Raw genomic sequence first — 268 nt, 5'->3', positions numbered from 1 at the left:
GACCTCACATCAATTATTATATAAAACCATCCATTCAAAAGGTTTGTTCCATCTACAAAATAATAAAAAAAAAAATTAATAATTATGCAGAACATTAAAATCTCTAAAAAACCTATAATAAATCAAAATGGTTGAAAACTTTGCATAAAGAAGAAAAAGAAATTCATACGATCAACATTTATAATAAGAAAACATTGGAGAATCTAGGAATAGGATGATCAAGGGAAAGAGAAGGAGCCACCACTCTGAGAATCTGCCGAAGGGGGAT

Source organism: Phalaenopsis equestris, unplaced genomic scaffold, assembly GCF_001263595.1.
Source record: "Phalaenopsis equestris unplaced genomic scaffold, ASM126359v1 Scaffold000369, whole genome shotgun sequence".
NCBI classification, from domain to species: Eukaryota; Viridiplantae; Streptophyta; class Magnoliopsida; order Asparagales; family Orchidaceae; genus Phalaenopsis; species Phalaenopsis equestris.
This window is presented reverse-complemented; position numbering follows the sequence as displayed.